Genomic DNA, 14,834 nt, shown 5'->3' with positions numbered 1-14,834 from the left:
GATACCTGCAGCGTCCTCCCTTGTGGCACATACACATTCACGTAAGTGGACATTTATTTGTTACATGAATGCCTTTTTCACGGTTTCCCTCGCAACCTCTTGTTTTGGACTTTACAGAAATTTAAAGAATTGTCTTAACCTTTTGCCAGAAGTGTGATTTGACCCCACGCCTCCAGGGGAGACTGCGACCTTAACGCAGCGCCTTAGACCACTCGGCCATCCTGACTGTAAAATACCTCAAACATTGAAATCATGACAAATAGCAGGATAACCTACATTTCATATATCATTGAATTGCACATCCTTTTTTACAAAAGAGCGAGAAATATCAGCTCTGATACCTGCAGCGTCCTCCCTTGTGGCACTTACACATTCACGTAAGTGGACATTTATTCGTTACATGAATGCCTTTTTCACGGTTTCCCTCGCAACCTCTTGTTTTGGACTTTACAGAAATTTAAAGAATTGTCTTAACCTTCTGTCAGAATTGGGATTTGAACCCACGCCTCCAGGGGAGACTGCGGCCTCAACGCAGCGCCTTAGACCACTCGGCCATCCTGACTGCAAAATACCTAAAACATTGAAAATATGACAAATAGCAGGATAACCTACATTTCATTTATCATTGAATTGCACATCCTTTTTTACAAAAGAGCGAGAAATATCAGCTCTGATACCTGCAGCGTCCTCCCTTGTGGCACTTACACATGTGTAAGGCACATACACATTCACGTAAGTGGACATTTATTTGTTACATGAATGCCTTTTTCACGGTTTCCCTCGCAACCTCTTGTTTTGGACTTTACAGAAATTTAAAAAATTGTCTTAACCTTCTGTCAGAAGTGGGATTTGAACCCACGCCTCCAGGGGAGACTGCGACCTTAACGCAGCGCCTTAGACCACTCGGCCATCCTGACTGTAAAATAACTCAAACACTGAAATTATGACAAATACTAGGATAACCTATATTTCATCTATCATTGAATTGCACATCCTTTTTTACAAAGGAGCGAGAAATATCAGGTCTGATACCTGCAGCGACCTCCCTTGTGGCACATACACATTCACGTAAGTGGACATTTATTTGTTACATGAATGCCTTTTTCACGGTTTCCCTCGCAACCTCTTGTTTTGGACTTTACAGAAATTTAAAAAATTGTCTTAACCTTCTGTCAGAAGTGGGATTTGAACCCACGCCTCCAGGGGAGACTGCGACCTTAACGCAGCGCCTTAGACCACTCGGCCATCCTGACTGAAAAATACCTCAAACACTGAAATTATGACAAATACTAGGATAACCTACATTTCATATATCATTGAATTGCACATCCTTTTTTACAAAAGAGCGAGAAATATCAGGTCTGATACCTGCAGCGTCCTCCCTTGTGGCACATACACATTCACGTAAGTGGACATTTATTTGTTACATGAATGCCTTTTTCACGGTTTCCCTCGCAACCTCTTGTTTTGGACTTTACAGAAATTTAAAGAATTGTCTTAACCTTTTGCCAGAAGTGTGATTTGACCCCTTGCCTCCAGGGAAGACTACGACCTTAACGCAGCGCCTTAGACCACTCGGCCATCCTGACTGTAAAATACCTCAAACATTGAAATCATGACAAATAGCAGGATAACCTACATTTCATATATCATTGAATTGCACATCCTTTTTTACAAAAGAGCGAGAAATATCAGCTCTGATACCTGCAGCGTCCTCCCTTGTGGCACTTACACATTCACGTAAGTGGACATTTATTCTTTACATGAATGCCTTTTTCACGGTTTCCCTCGTAACCTCTTGTTTTGGACTTTACAGATATTAAAACACTTGTCTTAACCTTCTGTCAGAAGTGGGATTTGAACCCACGCCTCCAGGGGAGACTGCGACCTTAACGCAGCGCCTTAGACCACTCGGCCATCCTGACTGAAAAATACCTCAAACACTGAAATTATGACAAATACTAGGATAACCTACATTTCATATATCATTGAATTGCACATCCTTTTTTACAAAAGAGCGAGAAATATCAGGTCTGATACCTGCAGCGTCCTCCCTTGTGGCACATACACATTCACGTAAGTGGACATTTATTTGTTACATGAATGCCTTTTTCACGGTTTCCCTCGCAACCTCTTGTTTTGGACTTTACAGAAATTTAAAGAATTGTCTTAACCTTTTGCCAGAAGTGTGATTTGACCCCACGCCTCCAGGGGAGACTGCGACCTTAACGCAGCGCCTTAGACCACTCGGCCATCCTGACTGTAAAATACCTCAAACATTGAAATCATGACAAATAGCAGGATAACCTACATTTCATATATCATTGAATTGCACATCCTTTTTTACAAAAGAGCGAGAAATATCAGCTCTGATACCTGCAGCGTCCTCCCTTGTGGCACTTACACATTCACGTAAGTGGACATTTATTCGTTACATGAATGCCTTTTTCACGGTTTCCCTCGCAACCTCTTGTTTTGGACTTTACAGAAATTTAAAGAATTGTCTTAACCTTCTGTCAGAATTGGGATTTGAACCCACGCCTCCAGGGGAGACTGCGGCCTCAACGCAGCGCCTTAGACCACTCGGCCATCCTGACTGCAAAATACCTAAAACATTGAAAATATGACAAATAGCAGGATAACCTACATTTCATTTATCATTGAATTGCACATCCTTTTTTACAAAAGAGCGAGAAATATCAGCTCTGATACCTGCAGCGTCCTCCCTTGTGGCACTTACACATGTGTAAGGCACATACACATTCACGTAAGTGGACATTTATTTGTTACATGAATGCCTTTTTCACGGTTTCCCTCGCAACCTCTTGTTTTGGACTTTACAGAAATTTAAAAAATTGTCTTAACCTTCTGTCAGAAGTGGGATTTGAACCCACGCCTCCAGGGGAGACTGCGACCTTAACGCAGCGCCTTAGACCACTCGGCCATCCTGACTGTAAAATAACTCAAACACTGAAATTATGACAAATACTAGGATAACCTATATTTCATCTATCATTGAATTGCACATCCTTTTTTACAAAGGAGCGAGAAATATCAGGTCTGATACCTGCAGCGACCTCCCTTGTGGCACATACACATTCACGTAAGTGGACATTTATTTGTTACATGAATGCCTTTTTCACGGTTTCCCTCGCAACCTCTTGTTTTGGACTTTACAGAAATTAAAACACTTGTCTTAACCTTCTGTCAGAAGTGGGATTTGAACCCACGCCTCCAGGGGAGACTGCGACCTTAACGCAGCGCCTTAGACCACTCGGCCATCCTGACTGTAAAATACCTCAAACACTGAAATTATGACAAATACTAGGATAACCTACATTTCATATATCATTGAATTGCACATCCTTTTTTACAAAAGAGCGAGAAATATCAGGTCTGATGCCTGCAGCGTTCTCCCTTGTGGCACATACACATTCACGTAAGTGGACATTTATCCTGACTGTAAAATACCTCAAACATTGAAATTATGACAAATAGCAGGATAACCTATATTTCATATATCATTGAATTGCACATCCTTTTTTACAAAAGAGCGAGAAATATCAGCTCTGATACCTGCAGCGTCCTCCCTTGTGGCACATACACATTCACGTAACTGGACATTTATTTGTTACATGAATGCCTTTTTCACGGTTTCCCTCGCAACCTCTTGTTTTGGACTTTACAGAAATTAAAACACTTGTCTTAACCTTTTTGTCAGAAGTGGGATTTGAACCCACGCCTCCAGGGGAGACTGCGACCTTAACGCAGCGCCTTAGACCACTCGGCCATCCTGACTGTAAAATACCTCAAACACTGAAATGATGACAAATACTAGGATAACCTACATTTCATATATCATTGAATTGCACATCCTTTTTTACAAAAGAGCGAGAAATATCATGTCTGATACCTGCAGCGTCCTCCCTTGAGGCACTTCGGATTCACTTGTTACATGAATGCCTTCTTCACGGTTTCCCTCACAACCTCATGTTTTGGACTTTACGGAAATTGAAACACTTCTTATAACCTTTTGTCAGAAGTGGGATTTGAACCCACGCCTCCAGGGGAGACTGCGACCTTAACGCAGCGCCTTAGACCACTCGGCCATCCTGACTGTAAAATACCTCAAACACTGAAATTATGACAAATACTAGGATAACCTGTATTTCATCTATCATTGAATTGCACATCCTTTTTTACAAAGGAGCGAGAAATATCAGGTCTGATACCTGCAGCGTCCTCCCTTGTGGCACATACACATTCACGTAACTGGACATTTATTTGTTACATGAATGCCTTTTTCACGGTTTCCCTCGCAACCTCTTGTTTTGGACTTTACAGAAATTAAAACACTTGTCTTAACCTTTTTGTCAGAAGTGGGATTTGAACCCACGCCTCCAGGGGAGACTGCGACCTTAACGCAGCGCCTTAGACCACTCGGCCATCCTGACTGTAAAATACCTCAAACACTGAAATTATGACAAATAGCAGGATAACCTATATTTCATATATCATTGAATTGCACATCCTTTTTTACAAAAGAGCGAGAAATATCAGCTCTGATACCTGCAGCGTCCTCCCTTGTGGCACATACACATTCACGTAAGTGGACATTTATTGTTACATAAATGCCTTTTTCACGGTTTCCCTCGCAACCTCTTGTTTTGGACTTTACAGCAATTAAAACACTTGTCTTAACCTTTTTGTCAGAAGTGGGATTTGAACCCACGCCTCCAGGGGAGACTGCGACCTTAACGCAGCGCCTTAGACCACTCGGCCATCCTGACTGTAAAATACCTCAAACACTGAAATTATGACAAATACTAGGATAACCTACATTTCATATATCATTGAATTGCACATCCTTTTTTACAAAAGAGCGAGAAATATCAGGTCTGATACCTGCAGCGTCCTCCCTTGTGGCACATACACATTCACGTAACTGGACATTTATTTGTTACATGAATGCCTTTTTCACGGTTTCCCTCGCAACCTCTTGTTTTGGACTTTACAGAAATTAAAACACTTGTCTTAACCTTTTTGTCAGAAGTGGGATTTGAACCCACGCCTCCAGGGGAGACTGCGACCTTAACGCAGCGCCTTAGACCACTCGGCCATCCTGACTGTAAAATACCTCAAACACTGAAATTATGACAAATAGCAGGATAACCTATATTTCATATATCATTGAATTGCACATCCTTTTTTACAAAAGAGCGAGAAATATCAGCTCTGATACCTGCAGCGTCCTCCCTTGTGGCACATACACATTCACGTAACTGGACATTTATTGTTACATGAATGCCTTTTTCACGGTTTCCCTCGCAACCTCTTGTTTTGGACTTTACAGAAATTTAAAGAATTGTCTTAACCTTTTGCCAGAAGTGTGATTTGACCCCACGCCTCCAGGGGAGACTGCGACCTTAACGCAGCGCCTTAGACCACTCGGCCATCCTGACTGTAAAATACCTCAAACACTGAAATTATGACAAATACTAGGATAACCTATATTTCATCTATCATTGAATTGCACATCCTTTTTTACAAAGGAGCGAGAAATATCAGGTCTGATACCTGCAGCGTTCTCCCTTGTGGCACATACACATTCACGTAAGTGGACATTTATTTGTTACATGAATGCCTTTTTCACAGTTTCCCTCGCAACCTCTTGTTTTGGACTTTACAGAAATTAAAACACTTGTCTTAACCTTTTTGTCAGAAGTGGGATTTGAACCCACGCCTCCAGGGGAGACTGCGACCTTAACGCAGCACCTTAGACCACTCGGCCATCCTGACTGTAAAATACCTCAAACACTGAAATTATGACAAATACTAGGATAACCTACATTTCATATATCATTGAATTGCACATCCTTTTTTACAAAAGAGCGAGAAATATCAGGTCTGATACCTGCAGCGTCCTCCCTTGTGGCACATACACATTCACGTAACTGGACATTTATTTGTTACATGAATGCCTTTTTCACGGTTTCCCTCGCAACCTCTTGTTTTGGACTTTACAGAAATTTAAAAAATTGTCTTAACCTTCTGTCAGAAGTGGGATTTGAACCCACGCCTCCAGGGGAGACTGCGACCTTAACGCAGCGCCTTAGACCACTCGGCCATCCTGACTGTAAAATACCTCAAACATTGAAATCATGACAAATAGCAGGATAACCTACATTTCATTTATCATTGAATTGCACATCCTTTTTTACAAAAGAGCGAGAAATATCAGCTCTGATACCTGCAGCGTCCTCCCTTGTGGCACATACACATTCACGTAAGTGGACATTTATTGTTACATGAATGCCTTTTTCACGGTTTCCCTCGTAACCTCTTGTTTTGGACTTTACAGATATTAAAACACTTGTCTTAACCTTCTGTCAGAAGTGGGATTTGAACCCACGCCTCCAGGGGAGACTGCGACCTTAACGCAGCGCCTTAGACCACTCGGCCATCCTGACTGAAAAATACCTCAAACACTGAAATTATGACAAATACTAGGATAACCTACATTTCATATATCATTGAATTGCACATCCTTTTTTACAAAAGAGCGAGAAATATCAGGTCTGATACCTGCAGCGTTCTCCCTTGTGGCACATACACATTCACGTAAGTGGACATTTATTTGTTACATGAATGCCTTTTTCACGGTTTCCCTCGCAACCTCTTGTTTTGGACTTTACAGAAATTAAAACACTTGTCTTAACCTTTTTGTCAGAAGTGGGATTTGAACCCACGCCTCCAGGGGAGACTGCGACCTTAACGCAGCGCCTTAGACCACTCGGCCATCCTGACTGTAAAATACCTCAAACACTGAAATTATGACAAATAGCAGGATAACCTATATTTCATATATCATTGAATTGCACATCCTTTTTTACAAAAGAGCGAGAAATATCAGCTCTGATACCTGCAGCGTCCTCCCTTGTGGCACATACACATTCACGTAACTGGACATTTATTGTTACATGAATGCCTTTTTCACGGTTTCCCTCGCAACCTCTTGTTTTGGACTTTACAGAAATTTAAAGAATTGTCTTAACCTTTTGCCAGAAGTGTGATTTGACCCCACGCCTCCAGGGGAGACTGCGACCTTAACGCAGCGCCTTAGACCACTCGGCCATCCTGACTGTAAAATACCTCAAACACTGAAATTATGACAAATACTAGGATAACCTATATTTCATCTATCATTGAATTGCACATCCTTTTTTACAAAGGAGCGAGAAATATCAGGTCTGATACCTGCAGCGTTCTCCCTTGTGGCACATACACATTCACGTAAGTGGACATTTATTTGTTACATGAATGCCTTTTTCACAGTTTCCCTCGCAACCTCTTGTTTTGGACTTTACAGAAATTAAAACACTTGTCTTAACCTTTTTGTCAGAAGTGGGATTTGAACCCACGCCTCCAGGGGAGACTGCGACCTTAACGCAGCGCCTTAGACCACTCGGCCATCCTGACTGTAAAATACCTCAAACACTGAAATTATGACAAATACTAGGATAACCTACATTTCATATATCATTGAATTGCACATCCTTTTTTACAAAAGAGCGAGAAATATCAGGTCTGATACCTGCAGCGTCCTCCCTTGTGGCACATACACATTCACGTAACTGGACATTTATTTGTTACATGAATGCCTTTTTCACGGTTTCCCTCGCAACCTCTTGTTTTGGACTTTACAGAAATTTAAAAAATTGTCTTAACCTTCTGTCAGAAGTGGGATTTGAACCCACGCCTCCAGGGGAGACTGCGACCTTAACGCAGCGCCTTAGACCACTCGGCCATCCTGACTGTAAAATACCTCAAACATTGAAATCATGACAAATAGCAGGATAACCTACATTTCATTTATCATTGAATTGCACATCCTTTTTTACAAAAGAGCGAGAAATATCAGCTCTGATACCTGCAGCGTCCTCCCTTGTGGCACATACACATTCACGTAAGTGGACATTTATCCTGACTGTAAAATACCTCAAACATTGAAATTATGACAAATAGCAGGATAACCTACATTTCATATATCATTGAATTGCACATCCTTTTTTACAAAAGAGCGAGAAATATCAGCTCTGATACCTGCAGCGTCCTCCCTTGTGGCACTTACACATGTGTAAGGCACATACACATTCACGTAAGTGGACATTTATTTGTTACATGAATGCCTTTTTCACGGTTTCCCTCGCAACCTCTTGTTTTGGACTTTACAGAAATTAAAACACTTGTCTTAACCTTCTGTCAGAAGTGGGATTTGAACCCACGCCTCCAGGGGAGACTGCGACCTTAACGCAGCGCCTTAGACCACTCGGCCATCCTGACTGTAAAATACCTCAAACACTGAAATTATGACAAATACTAGGATAACCTACATTTCATATATCATTGAATTGCACATCCTTTTTTACAAAAGAGCGAGAAATATCAGGTCTGATACCTGCAGCGTTCTCCCTTGTGGCACATACACATTCACGTAAGTGGACATTTATCCTGACTGTAAAATACCTCAAACATTGAAATTATGACAAATAGCAGGATAACCTACATTTCATATATCATTGAATTGCACATCCTTTTTTACAAAAGAGCGAGAAATATCAGCTCTGATACCTGCAGCGTCCTCCCTTGTGGCACTTACACATGTGTAAGGCACATACACATTCACGTAAGTGGACATTTATTTGTTACATGAATGCCTTTTTCACGGTTTCCCTCGCAACCTCTTGTTTTGGACTTTACAGAAATTTAAAGAATTGTCTTAACCTTTTGTCAGAAGTGGGATTTGAACCCACGCCTCGAGGGGAGACTGCGACCTTAACGCAGCGCCTTAGACCACTCGGCCATCCTGACTGTAAAATACCTCAAACACTGAAATTATGACAAATACTAGGATAACCTACATTTCATATATCATTGAATTGCACATCCTTTTTTACAAAAGAGCGAGAAATATCAGCTCTGATACCTGCAGCGTCCTCCCTTGAGGCACTTCGGATTCACTTGTTACATGAATGCCTTCTTCACGGTTTCCCTCGCAACCTCATGTTTTGGACTTTACGGAAATTGAAACACTTCTTATAACCTTTTGTCAGAAGTGGGATTTGAACCCACGCCTCCAGGGGAGACTGCGACCTTAACGCAGCGCCTTAGACCACTCGGCCATCCTGACTGTAAAATACCTCAAACACTGAAATTATGACAAATACTAGGATAACCTACATTTCATATATCATTGAATTGCACATCCTTTTTTACAAAAGAGCGAGAAATATCAGGTCTGATACCTGCAGCGTCCTCCCTTGTGGCACATACACATTCACGTAACTGGACATTTATTTGTTACATGAATGCCTTTTTCACGGTTTCCCTCGCAACCTCTTGTTTTGGACTTTACAGAAATTTAAAAAATTGTCTTAAACTTCTGTCAGAAGTGGGATTTGAACCCACGCCTCCAGGGGAGACTGCGACCTTAACGCAGCGCCTTAGACCACTCGGCCATCCTGACTGTAAAATACCTCAAACACTGAAATTATGACAAATACTAGGATAACCTACATTTCATATATCATTGAATTGCACATCCTTTTTTACAAAAGAGCGAGAAATATCAGCTCTGATACCTGCAGCGTCCTCCCTTGTGGCACTTACACATGTGTAAGGCACATACACATTCACGTAAGTGGACATTTATTTGTTACATGAATGCCTTTTTCACGGTTTCCCTCGCAACCTCTTGTTTTGGACTTTACAGAAATTAAAACACTTGTCTTAACCTTCTGTCAGAAGTGGGATTTGAACCCACGCCTCCAGGGGAGACTGCGACCTTAACGCAGCGCCTTAGACCACTCGGCCATCCTGACTGTAAAATACCTCAAACACTGAAATTATGACAAATACTAGGATAACCTACATTTCATATATCATTGAATTGCACATCCTTTTTTACAAAAGAGCGAGAAATATCAGGTCTGATACCTGCAGCGTTCTCCCTTGTGGCACATACACATTCACGTAAGTGGACATTTATCCTGACTGTAAAATACCTCAAACATTGAAATTATGACAAATAGCAGGATAACCTACATTTCATATATCATTGAATTGCACATCCTTTTTTACAAAAGAGCGAGAAATATCAGCTCTGATACCTGCAGCGTCCTCCCTTGTGGCACTTACACATGTGTAAGGCACATACACATTCACGTAAGTGGACATTTATTTGTTACATGAATGCCTTTTTCACGGTTTCCCTCGCAACCTCTTGTTTTGGACTTTACAGAAATTTAAAGAATTGTCTTAACCTTTTGTCAGAAGTGGGATTTGAACCCACGCCTCGAGGGGAGACTGCGACCTTAACGCAGCGCCTTAGACCACTCGGCCATCCTGACTGTAAAATACCTCAAACACTGAAATTATGACAAATACTAGGATAACCTACATTTCATATATCATTGAATTGCACATCCTTTTTTACAAAAGAGCGAGAAATATCAGCTCTGATACCTGCAGCGTCCTCCCTTGAGGCACTTCGGATTCACTTGTTACATGAATGCCTTCTTCACGGTTTCCCTCGCAACCTCATGTTTTGGACTTTACGGAAATTGAAACACTTCTTATAACCTTTTGTCAGAAGTGGGATTTGAACCCACGCCTCCAGGGGAGACTGCGACCTTAAGGCAGCGCCTTAGACCACTCGGCCATCCTGACTGTAAAATACCTCAAACACTGAAATTATGACAAATACTAGGATAACCTACATTTCATATATCATTGAATTGCACATCCTTTTTTACAAAAGAGCGAGAAATATCAGGTCTGATACCTGCAGCGTCCTCCCTTGTGGCACATACACATTCACGTAACTGGACATTTATTTGTTACATGAATGCCTTTTTCACGGTTTCCCTCGCAACCTCTTGTTTTGGACTTTACAGAAATTTAAAGAATTGTCTTAACCTTTTGTCTGAAGTGGGATTTGAACCCACGCCTCCAGGGGAGACTGCGACCTTAACACAGCGCCTTAGACCACTCAGCCATCCTGACTGTAAAATACCTCAAATATTGAAAATATGACAAATAGCAGGATAACCTACATTTCATATATCATTGAATTGCACATCCTTTTTTACAAAAGAGCGAGAAATATCAGCTCTGATACCTGCAGCGTCCTCCCTTGTGGCACATACACATTCACGTAAGTGGACATTTATTTGTTACATGAATGCCTTTTTCACGGTTTCCCTCGCAACCTCTTGTTTTGGACTTTACAGAAATTAAAAAAATTATCTTAACCTTTTGTCAGAAGTGGGATTTGAACCTACGCCTCCAGGGGAGACTGCGACCTTAACGCAGCGCCTTAGACCACTCGGCCATCCTGACTGTAAAATACCTCAAACACTGAAATTATGACAAATACTAGGATAACCTACATTTCATATATCATTGAATTGCACATCCTTTTTTACAAAAGAGCGAGAAATATCATGTCTGATACCTGCAGCGTCCTCCCTTGAGGCACTTCGGATTCACTTGTTACATGAATGCCTTCTTCACGGTTTCCCTCACAACCTCATGTTTTGGACTTTACGGAAATTGAAACACTTCTTATAACCTTTTGTCAGAAGTGGGATTTGAACCCACGCCTCCAGGGGAGACTGCGACCTTAACGCAGCGCCTTAGACCACTCGGCCATCCTGACTGTAAAATACCTCAAACACTGAAATTATGACAAATACTAGGATAACCTACATTTCATATATCATTGAATTGCACATCCTTTTTTACAAAAGAGCGAGAAATATCAGGTCTGATACCTGCAGCGTCCTTCCTTGTGGCACATACACATTCACGTAACTGGACATTTATTTGTTACATGAATGCCTTTTTCACGGTTTCCCTCGCAACCTCTTGTTTTGGACTTCACAGAAATTTAAAGAATTGTCTTAACCTTTTGTCAGAAGTGGGATTTGAACCCACGCCTCCAGGGGAGACTGCGACCTTAACGCAGCGCCTTAGACCACTCAGCCATCCTGACTGTAAAATACCTCAAATATTGAAAATATGACAAATAGCAGGATAACCTACATTTCATATATCATTGAATTGCACATCCTTTTTTACAAAAGAGCGAGAAATATCAGCTCTGATACCTGCAGCGTCCTCCCTTGTGGCACATACACATTCACGTAAGTGGACATTTATTTGTTACATGAATGCCTTTTTCACGGTTTCCCTCGCAACCTCTTGTTTTGGACTTTACAGAAATTAAAAAAATTATCTTAACCTTTTGTCAGAAGTGGGATTTGAACCTACGCCTCCAGGGGAGACTGCGACCTTAACGCAGCGCCTTAGACCACTCGGCCATCCTGACTGTAAAATACCTCAAACACTGAAATTATGACAAATACTAGGATAACCTACATTTCATATATCATTGAATTGCACATCCTTTTTTACAAAAGAGCGAGAAATATCATGTCTGATACCTGCAGCGTCCTCCCTTGAGGCACTTCGGATTCACTTGTTACATGAATGCCTTCTTCACGGTTTCCCTCACAACCTCATGTTTTGGACTTTACGGAAATTGAAACACTTCTTATAACCTTTTGTCAGAAGTGGGATTTGAACCCACGCCTCCAGGGGAGACTGCTACCTTAACGCAGCGCCTTAGACCACTCGGCCATCCTGACTGTAAAATACCTCAAACACTGAAATTATGACAAATACTAGGATAACCTACATTTCATATATCATTGAATTGCACATCCTTTTTTACAAAAGAGCGAGAAATATCAGGTCTGATACCTGCAGCGTCCTTCCTTGTGGCACATACACATTCACGTAACTGGACATTTATTTGTTACATGAATGCCTTTTTCACGGTTTCCCTCGCAACCTCTTGTTTTGGACTTTACAGAAATTTAAAGAATTGTCTTAACCTTTTGTCTGAAGTGGGATTTGAACCCACGCCTCCAGGGGAGACTGCGACCTTAACACAGCGCCTTAGACCACTCAGCCATCCTGACTGTAAAATACCTCAAATATTGAAAATATGACAAATAGCAGGATAACCTACATTTCATATATCATTGAATTGCACATCCTTTTTTACAAAAGAGCGAGAAATATCAGCTCTGATACCTGCAGCGTCCTCCCTTGTGGCACATACACATTCACGTAAGTGGACATTTATTTGTTACATGAATGCCTTTTTCACGGTTTCCCTCGCAACCTCTTGTTTTGGACTTTACAGAAATTAAAAAAATTATCTTAACCTTTTGTCAGAAGTGGGATTTGAACCTACGCCTCCAGGGGAGACTGCGACCTTAACGCAGCGCCTTAGACCACTCGGCCATCCTGACTGTAAAATACCTCAAACACTGAAATTATGACAAATACTAGGATAACCTACATTTCATATATCATTGAATTGCACATCCTTTTTTACAAAAGAGCGAGAAATATCATGTCTGATACCTGCAGCGTCCTCCCTTGAGGCACTTCGGATTCACTTGTTACATGAATGCCTTCTTCACGGTTTCCCTCACAACCTCATGTTTTGGACTTTACGGAAATTGAAACACTTCTTATAACCTTTTGTCAGAAGTGGGATTTGAACCCACGCCTCCAGGGGAGACTGCGACCTTAACGCAGCGCCTTAGACCACTCGGCCATCCTGACTGTAAAATACCTCAAACACTGAAATTATGACAAATACTAGGATAACCTACATTTCATATATCATTGAATTGCACATCCTTTTTTACAAAAGAGCGAGAAATATCAGGTCTGATACCTGCAGCGTCCTTCCTTGTGGCACATACACATTCACGTAACTGGACATTTATTTGTTACATGAATGCCTTTTTCACGGTTTCCCTCGCAACCTCTTGTTTTGGACTTCACAGAAATTTAAAGAATTGTCTTAACCTTTTGTCAGAAGTGGGATTTGAACCCACGCCTCCAGGGGAGACTGCGACCTTAACGCAGCGCCTTAGACCACTCAGCCATCCTGACTGTAAAATACCTCAAATATTGAAAATATGACAAATAGCAGGATAACCTACATTTCATATATCATTGAATTGCACATCCTTTTTTACAAAAGAGCGAGAAATATCAGCTCTGATACCTGCAGCGTCCTCCCTTGTGGCACATACACATTCACGTAAGTGGACATTTATTTGTTACATGAATGCCTTTTTCACGGTTTCCCTCGCAACCTCTTGTTTTGGACTTTACAGAAATTAAAAAAATTATCTTAACCTTTTGTCAGAAGTGGGATTTGAACCTACGCCTCCAGGGGAGACTGCGACCTTAACGCAGCGCCTTAGACCACTCGGCCATCCTGACTGTAAAATACCTCAAACACTGAAATTATGACAAATACTAGGATAACCTACATTTCATATATCATTGAATTGCACATCCTTTTTTACAAAAGAGCGAGAAATATCAGGTCTGATACCTGCAGCGTCCTCCCTTGTGGCAGACACATTCACGTAAGTGGACATTTATTTGTTACATGAATGCCTTTTTCACAGTTTCCCTCGCAACCTCTTGTTTTGGACTTTACAGAAATTAAAACACTTGTTTTAACCTTTTGTCAGAAGTGGGATTTGAACGCAGCGCCTTAGACCGGCCATCCTGACTGAGAAATATGTTAAATAGTGGAAATTATAAAAAATATCATGCTGTCACAGATTACATTTGTTTTTCATCACACTTTTGAAGTGAATTCTTCAACCTGAACGCAGTACCTCAGACCGCTTTGCAATCCTGACCTAAAAATACTGAAATTAGCTAAAATGATG

General features: G+C 41.3%; 26 non-coding genes across 26 annotated transcripts; all 26 read right to left on the bottom strand.

Moving 5' to 3' along the window:
- Nucleotides 1-479: 479 nt before the first annotated feature.
- Nucleotides 480-562, bottom strand: trnal-gag (transfer RNA leucine (anticodon GAG)). Its single transcript has one exon. It is a non-coding gene; the product is annotated as a tRNA-Leu (tRNA).
- A 272-nt stretch (nucleotides 563-834) lies between these two features.
- trnal-aag (transfer RNA leucine (anticodon AAG)) lies at nucleotides 835-917 on the bottom strand. Its single transcript has one exon. It is a non-coding gene; the product is annotated as a tRNA-Leu (tRNA).
- Nucleotides 918-1,170: 253 nt separating this feature from the next.
- On the bottom strand, nucleotides 1,171-1,253 carry trnal-aag (transfer RNA leucine (anticodon AAG)). The gene has a single exon. It is a non-coding gene; the product is annotated as a tRNA-Leu (tRNA).
- A 589-nt stretch (nucleotides 1,254-1,842) lies between these two features.
- Nucleotides 1,843-1,925, bottom strand: trnal-aag (transfer RNA leucine (anticodon AAG)). The gene has a single exon. It is a non-coding gene; the product is annotated as a tRNA-Leu (tRNA).
- A 589-nt stretch (nucleotides 1,926-2,514) lies between these two features.
- On the bottom strand, nucleotides 2,515-2,597 carry trnal-gag (transfer RNA leucine (anticodon GAG)). The gene has a single exon. It is a non-coding gene; the product is annotated as a tRNA-Leu (tRNA).
- A 272-nt stretch (nucleotides 2,598-2,869) lies between these two features.
- Nucleotides 2,870-2,952, bottom strand: trnal-aag (transfer RNA leucine (anticodon AAG)). The gene has a single exon. It is a non-coding gene; the product is annotated as a tRNA-Leu (tRNA).
- A 253-nt stretch (nucleotides 2,953-3,205) lies between these two features.
- On the bottom strand, nucleotides 3,206-3,288 carry trnal-aag (transfer RNA leucine (anticodon AAG)). The gene has a single exon. It is a non-coding gene; the product is annotated as a tRNA-Leu (tRNA).
- Nucleotides 3,289-3,715: 427 nt separating this feature from the next.
- Nucleotides 3,716-3,798, bottom strand: trnal-aag (transfer RNA leucine (anticodon AAG)). The gene has a single exon. It is a non-coding gene; the product is annotated as a tRNA-Leu (tRNA).
- Nucleotides 3,799-4,034: 236 nt separating this feature from the next.
- On the bottom strand, nucleotides 4,035-4,117 carry trnal-aag (transfer RNA leucine (anticodon AAG)). The gene has a single exon. It is a non-coding gene; the product is annotated as a tRNA-Leu (tRNA).
- Nucleotides 4,118-4,371: 254 nt separating this feature from the next.
- On the bottom strand, nucleotides 4,372-4,454 carry trnal-aag (transfer RNA leucine (anticodon AAG)). Its single transcript has one exon. It is a non-coding gene; the product is annotated as a tRNA-Leu (tRNA).
- Nucleotides 4,455-4,707: 253 nt separating this feature from the next.
- On the bottom strand, nucleotides 4,708-4,790 carry trnal-aag (transfer RNA leucine (anticodon AAG)). Its single transcript has one exon. It is a non-coding gene; the product is annotated as a tRNA-Leu (tRNA).
- A 254-nt stretch (nucleotides 4,791-5,044) lies between these two features.
- On the bottom strand, nucleotides 5,045-5,127 carry trnal-aag (transfer RNA leucine (anticodon AAG)). Its single transcript has one exon. It is a non-coding gene; the product is annotated as a tRNA-Leu (tRNA).
- A 589-nt stretch (nucleotides 5,128-5,716) lies between these two features.
- Nucleotides 5,717-5,799, bottom strand: trnal-aag (transfer RNA leucine (anticodon AAG)). Its single transcript has one exon. It is a non-coding gene; the product is annotated as a tRNA-Leu (tRNA).
- A 253-nt stretch (nucleotides 5,800-6,052) lies between these two features.
- Nucleotides 6,053-6,135, bottom strand: trnal-aag (transfer RNA leucine (anticodon AAG)). The gene has a single exon. It is a non-coding gene; the product is annotated as a tRNA-Leu (tRNA).
- Nucleotides 6,136-6,387: 252 nt separating this feature from the next.
- trnal-aag (transfer RNA leucine (anticodon AAG)) lies at nucleotides 6,388-6,470 on the bottom strand. The gene has a single exon. It is a non-coding gene; the product is annotated as a tRNA-Leu (tRNA).
- Nucleotides 6,471-6,724: 254 nt separating this feature from the next.
- trnal-aag (transfer RNA leucine (anticodon AAG)) lies at nucleotides 6,725-6,807 on the bottom strand. Its single transcript has one exon. It is a non-coding gene; the product is annotated as a tRNA-Leu (tRNA).
- Nucleotides 6,808-7,396: 589 nt separating this feature from the next.
- Nucleotides 7,397-7,479, bottom strand: trnal-aag (transfer RNA leucine (anticodon AAG)). The gene has a single exon. It is a non-coding gene; the product is annotated as a tRNA-Leu (tRNA).
- Nucleotides 7,480-7,732: 253 nt separating this feature from the next.
- Nucleotides 7,733-7,815, bottom strand: trnal-aag (transfer RNA leucine (anticodon AAG)). Its single transcript has one exon. It is a non-coding gene; the product is annotated as a tRNA-Leu (tRNA).
- Nucleotides 7,816-8,260: 445 nt separating this feature from the next.
- trnal-aag (transfer RNA leucine (anticodon AAG)) lies at nucleotides 8,261-8,343 on the bottom strand. The gene has a single exon. It is a non-coding gene; the product is annotated as a tRNA-Leu (tRNA).
- A 764-nt stretch (nucleotides 8,344-9,107) lies between these two features.
- trnal-aag (transfer RNA leucine (anticodon AAG)) lies at nucleotides 9,108-9,190 on the bottom strand. Its single transcript has one exon. It is a non-coding gene; the product is annotated as a tRNA-Leu (tRNA).
- A 253-nt stretch (nucleotides 9,191-9,443) lies between these two features.
- trnal-aag (transfer RNA leucine (anticodon AAG)) lies at nucleotides 9,444-9,526 on the bottom strand. Its single transcript has one exon. It is a non-coding gene; the product is annotated as a tRNA-Leu (tRNA).
- A 272-nt stretch (nucleotides 9,527-9,798) lies between these two features.
- trnal-aag (transfer RNA leucine (anticodon AAG)) lies at nucleotides 9,799-9,881 on the bottom strand. Its single transcript has one exon. It is a non-coding gene; the product is annotated as a tRNA-Leu (tRNA).
- A 1,755-nt stretch (nucleotides 9,882-11,636) lies between these two features.
- Nucleotides 11,637-11,719, bottom strand: trnal-aag (transfer RNA leucine (anticodon AAG)). Its single transcript has one exon. It is a non-coding gene; the product is annotated as a tRNA-Leu (tRNA).
- Nucleotides 11,720-11,972: 253 nt separating this feature from the next.
- On the bottom strand, nucleotides 11,973-12,055 carry trnal-aag (transfer RNA leucine (anticodon AAG)). Its single transcript has one exon. It is a non-coding gene; the product is annotated as a tRNA-Leu (tRNA).
- Nucleotides 12,056-13,618: 1,563 nt separating this feature from the next.
- trnal-aag (transfer RNA leucine (anticodon AAG)) lies at nucleotides 13,619-13,701 on the bottom strand. The gene has a single exon. It is a non-coding gene; the product is annotated as a tRNA-Leu (tRNA).
- Nucleotides 13,702-13,954: 253 nt separating this feature from the next.
- trnal-aag (transfer RNA leucine (anticodon AAG)) lies at nucleotides 13,955-14,037 on the bottom strand. Its single transcript has one exon. It is a non-coding gene; the product is annotated as a tRNA-Leu (tRNA).
- Nucleotides 14,038-14,834: the final 797 nt, after the last annotated feature.

This window comes from Gasterosteus aculeatus, chromosome 13 (assembly GCF_964276395.1).
Source record: "Gasterosteus aculeatus chromosome 13, fGasAcu3.hap1.1, whole genome shotgun sequence".
In the NCBI taxonomy this organism is placed as follows: Eukaryota; Metazoa; Chordata; class Actinopteri; order Perciformes; family Gasterosteidae; genus Gasterosteus; species Gasterosteus aculeatus.
Note: the sequence above shows the minus strand (reverse complement) of the source record. Positions and strands in the feature narration are given on the sequence as shown.